This window comes from Mugil cephalus, chromosome 3, assembly GCF_022458985.1.
Source record: "Mugil cephalus isolate CIBA_MC_2020 chromosome 3, CIBA_Mcephalus_1.1, whole genome shotgun sequence".
Taxonomy (NCBI): domain Eukaryota; kingdom Metazoa; phylum Chordata; class Actinopteri; order Mugiliformes; family Mugilidae; genus Mugil; species Mugil cephalus.
Window position 1 is genome coordinate 20,554,328 of NC_061772.1, and position 17,759 is coordinate 20,572,086.

Sequence of the window (17,759 nt, forward strand, 5' to 3'; positions counted from 1 at the left end):
ATACTTCTCAACAAGTCCAGTTGCCTTTGTTTTATCTTTAGATATCCTTATTTAGAAGCTACAATCATTTGAGCCACATATTGGTTTTCATCATGTGCTCATGTAATTACTTTGGCATTCGGGTACGGCAGGAAGACACGAAACGCATAAAACCAAGTACAACTACAACTAACACCATGGCAGAAGTGATGAAAAGTTAAGGCTCAGGGTCACGGTGGGTGAAGCTAAAACAAACTAAAACAAGACTTCACATAGGGGACGTGTTGGTTTGCATTGAGTTCTTATTACTAAAAAGCTGAATGCATTTAATCTAATTTTAAATATGGATTGTTGGCATCCAAGTTTGCTAGCTTGCATTCTTTGTCTTCTGTGTCTTTTACCTGCGCATGGATATTTGTCTAGTCAATATCACTTTTAACGCAGAGTGCTGAGAAGCCACTGGCAGAATTATCACTGCATTCAAATGGGGTCTGTTTACCGTGTTCCAGAGAATTGCTGTTGGCTCATGTCTTGAAGTATTCACAGCCTTGTAAGTGGTCAGAGTTCATGAGTAGTGACGTGTTTGACATTGTTCAGAAAAGGTGGTGGTGGTTGGTAAATTAACCCTTTACAGGGCACTCATTGAAGTATTTAGAAATTTTAAATTTCACCCCTTCAGTGTTGTTGTGGGGCATAAGAAAATATTTTTACTTTTGTGAAATTTTTCACGTTTTCTTTAATTTTCATGGTGAAAATCAAGATTAATGAATTTACCATATATGGTTCCTTGGCCTTAAGTGGCAAACTAATGTAAACATGTATTTAGAGCATTAGAACATAGGTGCTGATTCAGGCACTTGTCATCATACACATTATCACATTAGACAACATTAGGCCACTTCTTCATGGTACCTAATAAATTAGTTATGCTCAGAGCTCATGCAAAGATGGACTTTGAAGACCACATTAGACCTGAGAATGTTTCTTTGATCTTCTCTGAATAAAAACCACATGCTTCTAAACCTCACTGAGAGGCACAGACATGCCATTTAAAATGTGCACTGAAGTGACCACATACGGTTCCTTGCCCCATAAAGGGTTAATGTAATGTCATTTAGTCGTGTAGAGCCTGACTTACTAAAGGTTTGCAAAAACGTACATAAACGTCATTACACGTGCAAACTGATGACGAAGCTGATCTACTAAGGAGACGCAAAGAGGGTTGTGTCTGTCAAATGGGCAAAACAGCGCACGCAGTCCATTTAGTGTGTTTGGCTTAATGAATAAGCAGATACGGACGTTTCTGTGTGGCGAGGATGCAACGCAGTGCGACTTACCAAAGCTGAAACTGATTGCGGTGACTGTTTTTTGCGCCCATGTTTAGCATGTTTGAAAGCCAAGTCTTGACTGACACAGCAGTGGCATAAATGGCTGAATGAATCTTTTCTGCTCGCGTCAACATTTTTGGAATAATGGGACATATCGCCTATCCAGCGATGCCATTTCGGAGCTACATGTTTTATTTGCTGAGGTTTTATTGTGAGCAATTCTTTTCCCCCATTCTTCTTCTTATGTCGTGCCATCGTTTCTTAATTTCATTCAATGTTCATCTTGTCCCCCCCCCCAGCATTGCCCTTGTCACAGATAGCCTCCCCCATTGCGTTTATCCTGGTTATGTTAATATTTCTTTTCTCCAATTCCAAAATATGTTTATTTGCCTCTTGCAGTAACACCTCCAATTCTATGGCTTCAAATTCCATTTTGCGTTTTTTTCGTTCAGTCTGCTAGCCTCACTGGTTCCAAGATGCTAACAGTTGTGTAGCAGTGATGTTCTCACAACTTGTGTCTAACGTCACCAATTTTGCGTGCACGCCTTCTCACGGAGTAACCACAAGCTCATAAGTCCCATTTGAAGGCATCAACTATAATACAGCGCAGTCGACAAGTCTTCTCGTCAGGGTACTTGTAATGTTATACCACCGCTAAGTTCTCTAGCAAATCTGTTGCTATGAATGAGAATCGTCAACGCAACAACACATTAACATTTCGTGTTTCTCATATTTTCTGAAATACACAGCAGAGAATGATATTTGTGTAAAACTTAACTGTATCATGCTCTCCCTGGTACACGCCTGACCTGATCAGGCTGCAAGGCCGCGTAGACGACTTCATGGTTAAATGTAAAGAATTTTCTCACAGTTTTCCCACCGGTCTGTGTGGATATTTTTTTTTGTTTGTGTTTTTTTTTTTCATGAATGTAATTATTTTATGGGAAAATCATTAATCAGAAAAAAATTACTTAGACTGGAACAACATAATAATGTCTGCTTATTTGAGCAAGGAAACTCAGATGTATTGTTTTAAGTAAATACTGTAAATAATCTATTTATAGAAGGGCCATCGTGACTCACTGATAAAATCTTTCCCTTGGAAGTAACCAAAGCAACAAGAAAAGAAAACAAGAAAAAACCATGAGGAATTTCATGAGGCTGGAATGGCTCTCCATTCATCTGTCTTGCCAATACATTAATCAGGCCGTCAGCCGGCTGTGCTGCCAACACACACAATAGACGATTGCAGCTGTTGTCATTGTGAGAGTATTTACGATAACTGTTGCCGTTCTTTTTTTTCTTTCTTTTTTTTTTTTTAAATGAGCTCGCTTCAATCTACCTTCTTGTAAAATCATTAAAAAATAGTTCTAAGAATCTGAGAGTGATTCATCAAATTCAGCTTAGGAAGCCTGTTAACTCTGATTATTGCTGAGCGAGCTCTTCAAGCCTGAGATGGGGTGAACCAAAGGGAGTGAGATAAAGACAAGCGTCTTTTAAGCAGGTAAGAGGGCTTGACCGGAGTTTTACTGGTCAGCAGCCCTGTTGCTAAGATCGATCATAGTTTAGCGAGATTAACCAGATGTGACACGACCATCAGAGTTTAGATTTAAATGCTTTATTTGGCCTTTTCCAAAACCCAAACCACAACTTTGATGTTTACACTCCAGCAAACCAACAATGTTATTACAGATAGCCAACCCATGCAGTCTCTGTTGGTCATTAAATCAAATCAGCTTTATTTATCATGTATACATTGATCAGCCACAACATTAAAACCACTGACAGGAGAAGTAAATAACACTGACCGTCTTGTGACAATACAATGTTCTGCTGTTATGTTTGGGCCTGGTTTTGTGTGAATGTTGCTTAAACATGTACCACTCTACTAGACCGGACCAAGCGCCCCCACTCAATAGCAATGCATTGACCTGGCCAAATTCCCAAGATCCCTAGGCTGACCCACAGAGGCCCCTCCCCTCAACCCATAGGACCCAGAAGTCGCCACTAACAACATTCGGTCGCCAGATATCACAAGACACCCTCAGAAGTCACACCTGTTTAGGGAGGGGGTCATAATGTTATGTCTGATCGGTGCACATAGTATACAAAAACGTTGTTCTGTACATTTGACTCATCCAAGTGAGCACACCTGGAGCTGTGAGCACCCGCGCAGGACGCCCAGGGAGCAGTTTGTGACGAGATCCAAAAACTTAAACTTGTGCAATCTTAAAAATTAATAAAACATCCAACAGTTTTACGTCAGAGAACACGACAGTCAGATCTAACATTTTTCATCGTCATGCTTCCAGCGCCAGGACCAAAGCTGGGCTCAGACTACAGGAGTTGCATCACACACCTGAGAAAAAACAAATAATTCTTCTCTCTAATCTCAAACACGCACGCAGCGCAAGATTCAAAAATCATAATGCATCACACAAAGCAAGATATCGTTTAAATTATCGAGACAGTTCAGGGAGCGGCGAGTGCATGAAGTCACAGAAAAAAAGGAGACTTTTCAGCAATGGAAGAAGTTTTTGGCAGTGAGAAAAGAAACAAAAGCAGGAGGTTAAACAAGTGTGGATGAGCAAATGGTACGATCAAAACGGGTTGTCTAATGTTGAGTTGGAAATGGAGGTGAGATTTTAAAGGTCAGTTTCAATATCGTAGCAGAACGTAAATGTTAGCTTCAGGGACTAATGTTTACTGTTCCTCAATAACACCTTGGGCTGCTCCATGTCTGCACTTGTTTCTCTCATTGGTCACGTTTACAGTACTGATGTAATCAAGACTTAACAGTAAGTTAAGTTAAATGAATAATCAAACATGTTTGATATTAATTGGGACAGCCACAATTAATCTGCAAGTGATTTCAGAGGTTTAACATCTCACACGACCAGACAATCTGCGCTGAACCTCGTGCGTCAGCTTAATAAGAAAGCTAGCTGATCATGGTTTGTTCTGTAGCAACATCAAGAGTCTCCACCTGGAAGTAACCTAATACTCACCTCGGTCTGAGGACGCACGGCTTCAGAAGTTATTCAATGGCGAGAAGAAATCTCTCAATTGGACAACGTGACAAATACACTGCTTAGCTGTCGCTTCCCTTTTCCCCCACTGTCCACAGCCTCATCTAACACCAGCAGTTAACAAAGCAACCTAGGATTACAGTGTAAGTTTAAACCAGCTTGTGGTTTCCATGCAGTCGTTGTGTAATGTTCTTCTATTGAAGGATGGCAACCTGATTCTTTACACCCTCCACTGTATCCCCTCCTTCCAATTGGCTGCATTAATCTGCCCGTGTCTGTGGCTTTATTATGTTACTTAATCCTAGACGTGTAGATTGCATTGCTAATTAGACATATGCCTTCTGTGTTGGGTTTCTCCACCCACAGCAAATAAATAAAACAGTTGCCTTTGTATACATATGCTATGCCTTACAGTTAATTAAAAAAAAAGTTGTTGCAAGCTGAAGATAAATGCCGGCTCACTTTTAAAATGCCTTAAAATGATTTCAGAGGTTAAATATAGATTAGTAGATCAATACTTTCGACGGGACAATACGGACTGCTCGGTCTGTTCACCTGCACTCTACACAGAGGTATGAATGGTCAAAATGTTGATTAAGTTTTGCCGTCACACAGATCTGGGGCAACAGAGGATTACAGATTTGTTATGGCATTGGGAAAGGTAAGCATTTCAAAGATTTGTCATATCAAGTTGAGGCTTTTTTTTTCCCCCACTCATTTTCCAGAGTGCTACCTAAAACCCCACCGCGCCGCAGCTTTTTACGAACAAGCTTGAGATTTGATTAAATGGAGCAGCTGCTCAACCATAAAAAAGTTTTCTCTGCCGCTCACTGTGAGGATGAGCTGGTGAGCGGGGGGACAGGCGTCCTGCTGGTCCTGCAAACTTTAGAGATCATCAACTTCGGGAATCTAGAAACTCACACGTGTCAGTGCGAGTGTTTGCGAAATCACCGATGGGTGATGAAGAGCCATCCATGCACTGTAGGAGTCTGCTGTAAACTGCAATGTCAACATTTAGCTCTGAGATTTAGACAGGATCTTTTTAAACCCTGAATCAGAAATGATGTTTTGCATATGTAATCGTGAATGTTAGTTAAATTTGAATGCCATGAATGCAATTTTTATAGTAAGTTTGATCAAGTGAGGTTTTTTTTTTTTTTTAACGCAGCTCAATTTTTTTTTATTTAATCATCTTTAGTTCTTCTATATAATTGTCGAATCTTTGTCATCTTACACCGTGGCCCTGGAGCCAGGTCGTAACAATATAAATAAAGCTAATCTTATACTATTACACCGGGCAAGTATCAGTGTGTTGGCTCCCAATTTTAGCACGCAATTTGATCATTTATTTCACCCCTTCGCTATGTCTGTAATGTCGGTCACTGAAGATGATACAGCATGTAGATAAAAGTATATAAGTTTTATGGTCAACATTAAACCACCATAAAATCCATGCATCCTTTGTTTATGGCGCACCTGGACGGTTATTACCGGGACACGAAGAGGGAGACAGAGAAGCGTTCACACATGTGCGGCCAATTTAAAACCTAATTTTTTCGTTCAAATAAATACAAAGTATATGTTGCGTAGTACTTTATCTAGACAAAAAAAAATAAAAAATTACAAAAGGTGTACAGTGCTGCACGTATCATTTATTTAATCTGAGAATGTAAAGCAAATCATTAAATCAAACCCACTACTTTGCTTGAAATGAAGTGTGAAATCATACATCCACATCGCCTTTAATACCGTTTATACAAGGATCCCATTAGTGTCACATCAATACTGTTTTTCATCTACAGTCTGAAAAGCAGCACACTTGCGAATGTCTGCGTCGCGTCACAATCGTGGATTAATTTGATTCTTCTTCTTGGATATGCAGCGGCAAAACAGCAATTAACTGCTGACTGTGTGCCGTGATAACAGCCCGCCTAAAAATACCTCCAGCTAATCATGATTAGATCAGACAACAGACAAAGTCTCCTTTTCCTGGACACCAAGGACTTGCGTGTAGGACAAACTAAACTTGATGACATGTGATGATGGGGTCGGGCAGTGCGTCACATTAAAGTGCTGTCAGTGTCTACATTATATTACATTAGCCTGGATATGATATGACACTTGAGCGGTTACTATTAGTTTTGCACATCGAGCACATTCAAATTTCCTCCCCTCCTGTCTCATTTTAAAAACGAGTCGTGCCACGGTGTTTGAAGGCCACAGTTACTGTGCATAAACAGATCTCGTGGGGATTTATCGCAAGGTTTTTCCAATCAGAAATCTGCCTTTTGGGAATCAAGCTACATTATTCATGAATGCCAACTATATTAGGGTACACTTTACCCTAATATAGTGCAACTTCAGTAATTTATCTAATCACATATCATATTAGATCCTCTCCTTTGAACATCAGACTGGAGGTCATGGACAGTTTAGTTCGGTATTGGTGCTATGCAGAGCTTAGCAGATGCCCACCTACCTGTCAGAGCTGCCTCCTTGGCGTAATTTTCTAAAACTTGTCGACAAACTGGAAACGTAGGCTACTTTTTTTCTAAGTGTCTACTGCTGCTGATACCACAACCGGATAAATATAGTTTATTGTGCCTTCTTCATACCTTCTTTTTTTTGCATGCATCTCAAGAAGGTGAACTCTGCTATGGTCGTTCCTTTTCCGGTTCAAATCAACCTTTCATGTCGTTGTAGCCTCGGTGTTGCGCAGTTCATCCTGCAGATACCAACACTGAACCGTACATTGGCCTCAAGCCTGCTAAGCCTCAAGCATTTGATTTAATAGTAAGGTACATTAACTGGGGAAAAAATTGAATGAATTCTTTGTTCTTTTCGACCAACCTTCGTTGTCTCTTTTAGCTGATTGCCTTGGCTTTGGCTAGCAATTTAGATGAGAAAGTTACAGACCACAACAGGCCAAAGGATAGGACATAGTGAACTTTAAATGTATCAGGTGGACAGGTACATGATCAAATGAGATGATAATGTGACTCCTTGTGTACTGGATGAGACAAAAGGGAGCTGTTGCCAAACCGATTCACGCGATAATATTGTTAGGCGAGTGAATCTGTCAATTTGTTTTGGAGTTCTCCAGCCAAAGATCAAACCACGACTGCATCTTTAACACAGCTCTCCTGAAATCAGTCGAACAGCTCAGCGCCTACAGTGCAAACCATCCAGCACACGTCATCTACTTTTGACTCAACGAAGTTTGGACACACTTTCCCATTGAACTAAATGAGAAAGTGTGTCCAAACTTTTGACTGGTAGTGTATGTGTGTAGGATCAACTTCACTGAGACTAGCTTGATATGGACTTGACAGGTATAACATTATGACCATCTTCCTAATATTGCGTAGGTCTCTGTTGTGCCTCAAAAACAGTTGCAACTCATCACAGAATGGACACGGTCCTTTTGAGGGCCTCCTTTGGTGTCTGGTAACAGGGTGTTGTTAGTGCGGGTCTTTGGGACCTGATGGTTGAGGGAGGGGGCTTCTATGCATTGTCCCACAGACACTTGATCAGTTTGGGAGTTTGGAGGCCTTGTCAGCACCTGGTGCTGTTTTTCAAGTTTTTTGAGTTGTTCTTAAACGTCTTTTGTGTGTGTGTGTGCCTGTGTCAGGCTGCATCCTGCTGGAGAAGCCTGCTGCCATCAAGGAGTGTCACTGCTATGGGGTGGGGGTGCCTGGTCTGGTCTAGGTGGGTGGAACATGTCTAAGTAACATCCACATGAAATTTCAGGTCCAAACGTTTCCCAGCAGAACAAGAGAGTCAACAGAGGTAGTTACCCCTCCTGTCAGTAGTTTTAATGTTGTGGCTGATCGGTGTATAATTTATCTTATTAGCTAAATAAACACTTAACTTTTTCTAGATGAAAGTTGGATTCCCAGTCAAAGGGAAAGCGTTTCATAGACTTACATCAATCTTTGCCCTCTACACAGCTTGCTAACTTTTTTTTTACCCTTCTTATGTCTTGATTCTACTCGTGTAGAGAGTCACATTATGAGTGAGAGAAAGGGGGAGTAAAATGCAGCAAAGTGCAAAGGCTGGAATCAGATCTGCAGCCTCTGTTTTTCAGGACATTATATTAAAACTTTTTATAAAAACGCGTGTCGGAAGTCGCACTCGCTTTTTTTCCAAGGTACCGACGGCCTGACAAAACGCAAGCGATTACATCTTACGCAGTTTGATAACACTGTCAGTAAGCACTTCCTAGCCATTATCTAACAGACATGTCACACGCACGGTATATTGCTCACTTGTCGCTCTGTTGAACAAAGACCACTGAGGACTGAATTCGGATCAGATCGGGGCATCGTTTGTAACCGAATACGCTTAACATTTCCTCTGTGTTTGTGGACGTTCTGATGAACGTTAAATGCCGATAGATAATATGGAGTCATGTTAGAGCCACGTGCGCAGTCAACATCAATTACAGTCAGACGACCTCAAGTTTCACCCTGTGGTCAGTCCAGTCCAGCTTGGACAAAGGAACAACACGAATCCTAGATGAGCCTGGATCAGGGTGCGTCTCCTCTATTATCGATCACTGTTATGTAAACTTCAACCCGGCCCTCCAACATTAAACCTGCCTCTGCTTTATGTCCCACCCGAGCATCGTTTGTACACGTTGGAAAATGGCTGCCACGACCAGACCTCTGCAGACCTCATCTCCCACTCGTCCTCTCTGCTCTTCTCTGCTTTGGAGTGGCTCGATGCTTTTATGTGGAGTGACTAATGCTCGCTCTAAAGGGCCTGGGGTATATCTCACTGTGCGTGCATGCGTGTGCGTATGTGCGAATGCTGTACACAACAATCAGCATTGCAAGGGCTTGGCTCGCTTACACGAATATGAGTCACTTACACTGGTCTGCTGAGATGAAGACAATCCCCCCCCCCCCCCCCCCCAAATACACACACTCCATCTCAGTCCGCACAAATGGTTTGATTTGTAAATGTGCGTAAGGGTTAACAGTGTAGCGTAACACCGTAGCGCCAATTCATGCACATGTAAGGACACTTGGATGAGAGTTGCAGTGAGAGGAGGAGACCGGGGGTGAAAGTGATGAGTGCAGCATTGACATAAACAATCAAACAATAACATTCACTGTGTGCTTGTTTTTAGTGAAAAATCCTTTCTTTACTTGGTTATCGTGAAGAGGTCAGAATTTAAAAACTGTGAGGCTGCCAGACGCCAAACATCTCTTTGTAGATGAATACACACTACGCACAGTGGCAATGGAGAAAAAAAAAGATTACTCTTACTTTTATTTAAATACTTTTAATGTGAAGCTGCAGCTGTAGGAAATGTTCAGTTCGCTTTCACAACTGTCCCTGAACGCATCGGCTATTGCATTCATATCGGGTTATCTGCTCACAGAGATGACTTTGACAATAGCAAAAAGTCCACAGTGTTGCACCTCTAGTTTCACATCTTGCATATGACGTTGGTTTTGTGCAGCTCTTCTCTGTCCGAATGTTAAATAAATTCAGGCCTGACAGCGCTCTGAGAGTTGTAGCTTCTGCCAGGTTTTGGATCCCCTGTACTAATCCCGTTGCACAGTCTCACAAGAAGGCAGAAAGATTTCTAATGAGAGGAAGCAGGATGCTGTGAATTTAAATAAAATTGAAATCACTTTTTAAAACTAGCCTTAATCCCTTATGCTCAGTCACACTTGTGTTATTTGAAATGAAAATGTTTAAGGTGGCCTCTTTAAAGTGGATTTAATATTTTTGGGGTTTTGGGCTGTGAACGGTCTATTAAGAATATGCTGTCTGATAAAAAAAAATCACATTGTACCATCATCGTGATTAAAAACCTGGTCAGTACAATGGTGGGACAGTACTTGAATGTTGCCGCTACTCATTATCGGGTTGATGCACGTCTGTACGCCCACAGAGCTGCTCCTTCCATCTTTTCTGCTGAATGTAAACTGGAGAGCTGCGTGATTAACCAACCTGCCTGACTGTTTCCCTCAGTGGCACATCGCAGCCTCACTCCCTTGCTCCCCGTTCCCCTCTTTGATCACAGACACCCTCCCACTGGCTTCCACGGGTTCTGTTTTCCTTTTGATTTCATTTACTGCAGTAGGTCGGTTTTAATTTATTAATGCTCCTTTACCTCTCATTCAGATCGTTTGTTATCATGCCTTTCTGCTCCGAAGTCTCTCTCTGCTGATGCTTTCCAATTTGGCTTTAATTAGTCTATAGCTGATGGCTTCTTTTGAGGTGATAACTGTGTTAATTTATTTCTTTTTTCTTCTGGGCTATTGCATGCAAACTAACGACACCAATATTTGGTCCTGCATTAGGTGGTTGTTTTATGTCGTCATCAACATCATCGATGATCACTCAGGGTTGAGTGTGACTGTCCTCCTTCCTGGTCCTTGTGGGTCTAAAGGTGGGCGAAGAGGCCGATCCTGGATCTGCAAACTTTGGTGCAAGGTGGGACAGGTAGTGAGGGGTGTGGTCCTGAGTGGAACCTTCTTGGTGAAAGTACAGTCCTTTCTTCGTCTGTGGGCGTTGTCACCATATTGCGTGGCTTCATCTTGGACAAGCTGATGACACAAGAGGATGAGATGATGGGCAAATGGGTCTTAAGGTCTATGCGGCACTTCTTGAGGTTTATTTTGATGGTGTCCTTAAACCTTTTTTTTTTGGTCCACCCGGGGACACGCTGTGCTGTTTTGGGAGGTGAGAGTCTGGTATGCAGATCACATGACCAGTCCATCAAAGCTGGATCTGGGCGATGATGGCGGATATGTTGGCCTCCTCTTAGATGCTGGTGTTGGTACGTTTATCCTCCCAGGTGTTCTTGAGGGTTTTCCTGAGGCATCTTTGATGGTACAGTATGCCTCTGGGGCCTTCAAGTGCCTACTGTATGCGGTCCACCTTTCTGAGCCATACAGTAGGGTAGGGCAACACTACTGCTTTGTAAACCAGAATCTTTGTTCTGGGTTGGAGGTCATGGTTTTCAAAAGCCCTTTATCTCAATCTTGAGAAAGCCCCACTGGCAGAGCTGAGGCGGTGGTGTACTTCCTCATCAAGGGTTGCCTCGGAGGGCAGGAGGCTCCCGAGGTAGGTGAAGTGGTCCACATTCTCAAGTCTGGTCTCGTCAATGGAAATATTCGGAAGTGAAACTGGGGTAGTTGTGCTGAGAGGTGGCTGGCAGAGAATTTGAGTCTTGTGAATGTTGAGGGCCAGACCAAGCTGCTTGTATTTAAATGTATGAGTGTGTAACCAGCGTCATGCTTTGCCATGCATTGCCATGTTACACAAGCAGAAGGGACAATATAATTGGAAGGGGTCAAACAGCTATTCTTTCACTGGCTTCTGTGGTACTTTATTTCACAAATGCTATGGCATTTTATTAATAGCCCGATGTGGAAATTATTCTCCCAGCGGACAACTGTTACCAGTTTTGGCTTCGCTCGTACCTCCGAGGGTGAAAACTGTCTTTATGTTCAAGGGGCTCTGCAGTTTCATTTTCCTTGGGCCAGGTCCACGCTGCTATTTTGGAAGGTTTTAACTGACGTCTGTTGGATTATGCAGCAAAACCACAACGTCCTCTTTTAGGATTTTTGTTTTACTTCTCAGGCCCACTAACAGTAAATCCTTTCTCCCTCCAGCCAACTCCTGGATTTTATGCAGCCATGGTTTTCTGCCTCCCTGTTAGTTGTCAGATTCTGCAGTTTGCAGATATAAATGGCTACTGACGGAAATTTCCATTTCATTTTTGGTGTTAAGAAATAGCTGATTTCTTGATTTTCTTGCAGTCACGGTATCTGTTTGTGCGAGTCCAAAGATGTTATGTGCAGAAAACAGCAAAAACGATTAAAAAATTGTAGTTTTACTTCAATATTGTTCAACGGACAAGCAGACACTGGCGGAGAACAAGTTAATACGAGGTTAATGCTTGTCAGAAATCTCCACAAGACCATGTTTTCTTCACAGCACAGCCACTGACCTTGTTACACTTACTTCAAACGTTTTGATTAACAACCACTGATCAATTTAGAATTTCTGCACCAAATGATTAAAATATGAGTTCAACTCATCAGTGGATTTGCTTACATCTGCCTATCAGTGAGTGAATTAATAACTAAGCGTGTGAACGAGTTAGTGAACCCAGTGAACCACTGATTGACTGGATGTATCAAGCTTAAGAATGAAGGAATGAGTGGGAATATGGATGTGGAAGAAGAAAAAATGAGAGTGAGTGATTTAAAGAATGAAGCAGTGGCTAAGACTGAAGGAATAAGTGGGTCAGTGAGCAGGTGTGTTGTTTGTGAATGGAAGAAGAGTCAGTGAATGAACGGATGACAGTTAGTGTGAGTGTGGGTGAATGAACAAAATGGTGAATGGTCCAAATCCAAAAAATAACGTGAAAGAACAAATGAATGAAGCCAAACGATGAGTGAGTGAGTTAAAGAATGAAGACTTGATGTACTTCTTCATTAGATGATTGATGAGGAGCAGTTTCATTGAAATTCACATTAATTCCTAGCATAGCGTGTTGGGCTGCAGTGAATGAACACATACTTAATGCCGTTGTTGCTTCTTAAATATCTTAACGTCAGACTTCTTCCTCACAGACTGAGATCTTTCTAGACATGCTGTGTCTTTCTCCTTCTGGTGCAGTGTGTCAGCAGGAGGAGAAGACATATTATTAGTTATCTCAGTGTTTGGCTCTGTGGGTTTCCTGTGAGCTAATTGGAGCCCTCCCATGTGTCCCAGCAGAAAAACTGCGTGTTTGCAGTTAAAAATAGGTACAGCATTTCCTGCTGTGCCAGGGATGGTATTTGGTTCACAAAGACCCCACCTAGGTTCGGCTTGTTAATTCTAGCAGTAGATGCTACATCAAAAAAAAAGAAATACAGACCCAACAGATGGTGAGATCTAATGTTATTAAAGGGAGCTAGTCTCGTCAAAGCTTATTGACTGAACATTCATTTTTATTCTTGTATAGCTTGTTGCAACAGAGCGAAACTGAAAATGACCTTTTGTTTAATACATACATCAATCAGGCAAACACTGGACCTGGCATTCATGTGGATGTTACTTAGACAAGTACCACCCACCTAGACCAGACCAGGCACCCCCACCCCATAGCAATGACAAATTGTTTAAGAACAAAAAAAAAAACCCAAAAAAACATGAAAAACAGCACAAGGTGTTGACTTGGCCTCCAAATTCACTAGATCCCAAACAAAGTATCTGTGGGATGATCCACAGAGGCCCCGCATCCTGTTGCCAGACACTACAGTCTACCAGAAACGTACACATGTTGCACTGGCTGGATGCCGCGATTAACCCCTCTTGCAATCAGAGGAGAAATCTAGTCCAGATCTCACTTGGAGCCATTATCTGCTAATGTGAACCGCTCCTAAACCCCCTCCACCCTTCTTATTGTGTGATATATAGGTTTTAAAATCTTGATTTAAACACTTACCAGTGCTACCAGTGCTGTCAGGCAACAGTAAACATACTAGCCCTCCAGGCTAACGTTAGCCAGCAAACTACTACTGATGCTGAAGAAAAACATAATTTATTTCATTCTCTGCAGCAAATCATTAAAAAAAAAAAAAAGATTTCTTCAAACTTTCCTGTGCAGACATTATTTCTTTTACTTTTGTTGCTGAAAATGTAATTATATATATATATATTTTTTATTTTTTTTTTTGCAGAGATCTAAATCATTGAAGTGTGCAGTTATATTGAAGTAGCAGACAGAAACTCCACTTTAAACTGAAATCTAATAGATGCAGGCCCAGAAAATCTGCAGCTGTAAGTGACAGGTATGACATCTCCAGATGAGACTGCCAGAAATTGCTCAGGCTTGGCAGACGTTTGTACTTTCTGTTTTATTTTTGATTTTTTTTTTTTTTTTTTTTTTTCTTCCATTGTAATGAAACCTCTCTCCCCGTGCACACCGGGCTCTTCCCGTCAGACTTGATCAATTGGTTCCATGTAATGTTGCTCCGGGGTTGCATCGCCATACATTATGTTGAAAACACTCTCCCCAAGGACGGGGTGGAGGGCACCGTAAGTCATAAGTAAGAAACTTGTGTTTGGGATAAATGTAATCATTGTCATGGCAACGAGGTCTGGAATCTCTGATAGAGGCTTTTTGTCTATGGAAAACGCAATCCTCAAGAGTGTGTGTGAGTGTGTGTGTGTGTGTGTGTGTGTGTGTGTGTGTGTGTGTGTGTGGTGTGCGCCATGTGTTTGGGTTTGTTTAAGAGTAAAAGACAAAAAAAAAAAAAAAACATGTGTGAACATTTGCACTTTCAGTTGTTGTTGTTTTTTTTCCACATCTCACCCGCAGTTTGGAAAATGTGTGTTTTTGGACAGCAGAGTTTTTCCAAACAGAGCACTGGCAAACAGAAGGACATTAGAAAAAAAAAATCTATGAGTGCTCTTAATGTGAGCCAATCTGCTGCACGGTCTGGAGCGAAAATTGACTGCTAAACAGCAAAAAAGGAGCCTCGTGATATCAGTAACAGTTCAGGGTCTTCGGATGTCGTGCTGCATGCTGCTTTTAAGTGTCTCTCTCTAACAGCTGGGGAGCAGGGTTTAATCCACAGCGCGGGGCTGAATTATGCATTATACTGTGAATGTTACACCATGTCTATTTAAATGCAGCGCTTGTCCTGTCTCCTCGGTCTACTGTTTCTGCAGCTACTCGCCTGTAGATGCCACATGAAGAGGAAGAGTGCAGGAGAAAAGCTAGTATTATATGCAGATTCTTCTCTCTGCTGTGACTATTTCGTGTTTTTTTTTTTTACTGACCTTTTTACTCTTATAGTGAGAGTATATTATCTGTGCGGGTATATATTGTAGACCTTCTAGATGCCCAGATTTGGGACATTTTCGTTCATGCGTTCTCTGCGGTCATTATTTATGTCCTTGGGCATGAATTTTCTGCTTTTTTTTTTTTTTTTCGTGACCAGAGTATGACTTTGAAAATGATGTATTTAAATGGGCAGTGACTTTTTTTTTTGCCTGCAGCGCATATTTGAGAGTTGCTAAACACAGTCAAGTGTTTCTGTTGCCTAAACCCTAACTAAGAAATGACAAAAAATCAAGAGAGAAACACAAAATAGTAAAAAAAAAGACAGAAAAGGACACTCCTTTGTGTGTGTGGGACTGGGATTTTCCAATTCTAATTCATTTTAAACTGACAGCTCCGCTAACTATTAATAAAATCCTCATATAAATTTTTTTTTTTTTTTTAATACATGCCATTTCCTGTATCCTCTCGTTAAAAGTCTCCCTGTGGTCTTAAGGGACTGGTTTCTCGTTAAATGAATTGATATTGAACCAAATCGACTTTGAAACTCAATAATTAATCTGACTAGAACCAACGCCCCATGAGGGTAAAACTTTTGTTGGTGAATTAATGTTTCAATACTGCACCTTCACACAAGTTCTCGTGTGTGTGCTGATACTTTTTTTTTAAAGTATCAGATTGAGAGCCTCACTGAAACCCACGAAGAAACATCTCTTCTGAAAACAGAGCACAATACAAATGTTCTCAGGGGGGACATCCCTGAAATCTGCTGCCACGACTGAGCAACAGGATCAGAATTAGGTGGCGTACAAAATACCCTGCATCTCCTCAGTGTCAATTATTTAGGGTCAAATTAAGATTTACTGCATATATGTGAGACAGCGCTGCAACTCTTCAATGGAGAGAAAGGTGACAGACATAAGTCATAGTGCAGTGGTCAGATGCTGCCCGTGCAGGAGCTAATGTGATAAATTTGAAGCTGTTCTCGAGAGCTCGTTGACACAGCAGTGAGGCCCGACTTCAGAGTCGGTGTGCAAGTTTAACTAGGATACGTTTCGATGCACAGCGCAGATGCAACAGACCGAAACGAAGGTCGACCACGATGCCACACCACGTCGCCCAGGTCTGGGGCCAAAAGCTTGTTCTCGAACGCACCGTGACGACTGCAGCCGATGGCCAGCTGGCATATAACGTTCTGCATGAAAGGAAATAAATTTCCCAATCTTGCTCCGTGATCAGTTCGTCAAATTTTTCCTAATACTTCTAGAGAGTTTTGTGTATATGAATGCTCCTATTAGATTAAGATGAAAAATTAGACCAGTCCCTTTAAGTCCGTAAGCTGAACAGCCTGAGAAAGGCTAAAAACGCAGTGGCAAGGGTCCGACTTGTGCAGGACGACGCAGGACACAACAGAAAACTAGGCCCGGAGACACTCACTTAAAAACAGCCATGAGCCAGCCAGACATTTGAAGGAAATCAATATCCAAAGCAAGAAGGAATCTTTGCATATACTGTAAATGCATTTAATTTGATAAGAATATCGGGTGTTTCATCAGAGAACCTTCACATTCCTCTGCAGATCACTATCATCACATTAATGCCGTCATCCTACAGCCGCACATCTTAAAAGTAGGACGACTAAACTGAGCATCAGTTGTCTCACGTAACAAAGACCGCTAAGTACAGCTCTCCATTTCATGCTCACGTTAAAACACCGAGGCGCACAGATAACACTGAACAGAAATCCTCCACTGAAGGATTTACTTCTGAGTCCAGAATTTGGTTTAATGACCGGGAAAGTCCGGGAAGCTGGCCCATAATCAATCCAGCAATCACGCTTACCTTTACACCACTGCAATTATCCTCAAGTGTCTAATCAAGCAATATTCCAGCACGGAGAAAAAGGCCTTTTTCAATTGTCATCAGCTGTTCGCAGAGCCATTCTTTCTTTCACCTTTTCTATCTTTTTAATGGAGTCCAAATGTTTGAATCAGCTGCTTTGAGCAGACACAAATCTATTGTTCCCTTTCTGCTTTCATGGCAAAAGAAAATTGTCGTTTTTCCTGCTCTTCGGGAGATAAATCCAGCCAACGGCGCAGATAACCAAAAGTATGAACAAAAGAGCTGGCTCCTGTGAATGGCATATACTAAGCTGAAGCTATTGTTTCACAAATAAAAATCCAACCGCCACCCTGACGCAATCAGATGCATCAGCAAAAATTCTCAGTTAGAGTTAAAAGAAACGCTGATAGTTCATGAAAGCAGTGGACGCGTGTAAAGTTTTCTCCACATTCTTGGCTTTTTATGTGGCTTAATATGGAATATTAAAAAAAAAAAACTCACTACGCTTTTGAGAGAAATTTCACTGTTGGAAAGCAAATTATTTCATAAAACTAGGTTGTCTGCATGAGTGTAGTGGAAATGTCTGAACAGTTTTAAATTGTTTGATCTGTTGCTTGGAAAGGATCTTGAGCGGAGGCGGGCGTTCAAAAAAAAAAAAAAACAAGGAAGTACAGTGTGTAGCTTTCAGCAGAGCTTGGAGTTAGGCAGGCGAATTAACAGGGGGATCTCAGCAGACTTCCCTTCTGATTAAGTTCCCGTCCTGTTGGATTTGGAGCCGCC

The 17,759-nt window shown here is 41.6% G+C and overlaps 2 protein-coding genes across 3 annotated transcripts in view; one reads left to right on the top strand and one right to left on the bottom strand.

The window, feature by feature from the left end:
• The window catches only part of LOC125005371 (gonadotropin subunit beta-1-like), a 101,477-nt gene that overhangs the window by 20,689 nt on the left and 63,029 nt on the right, over positions 1-17,759 (bottom strand). The gene's annotated exons all lie outside the window — the stretch shown is intronic.
• kcna4 (potassium voltage-gated channel, shaker-related subfamily, member 4) overlaps positions 1-17,759 on the top strand; it is a 53,475-nt gene that overhangs the window by 9,513 nt on the left and 26,203 nt on the right. The gene's annotated exons all lie outside the window — the stretch shown is intronic.